The following is a 275-nucleotide window of genomic DNA, read 5'->3' on the forward strand; positions in this document are numbered from 1 at the left end:
CCCACCGGAGGGGGTCGGGTTGTGCCAAAAGCCCCCTCGCCAGCCATCGCCTCCTCCGTGCCGGGGCCATCCATCAGTGCGACCCCGGAGCCGCCCCGAGGAGGAGTGACAGGAGGTTGCAGCGGGGCAGAGGGGAGAAAAGGAAAACAGACAGGATAAAAATCACCGAATTAGCAGGTCCTAGGGAGGGACGGCCTGCAAGATAGCGCAGAGCCATTTTTTATGGGAGAGACAGCAGGCATGAACTGAGGATCAGCCTCTTCCCTCTGACCCCG

Source organism: Egretta garzetta, unplaced genomic scaffold, assembly GCF_000687185.1.
Source record: "Egretta garzetta isolate BGI_Z169 unplaced genomic scaffold, ASM68718v1 scaffold120, whole genome shotgun sequence".
NCBI lineage: Eukaryota > Metazoa > Chordata > Aves > Pelecaniformes > Ardeidae > Egretta > Egretta garzetta.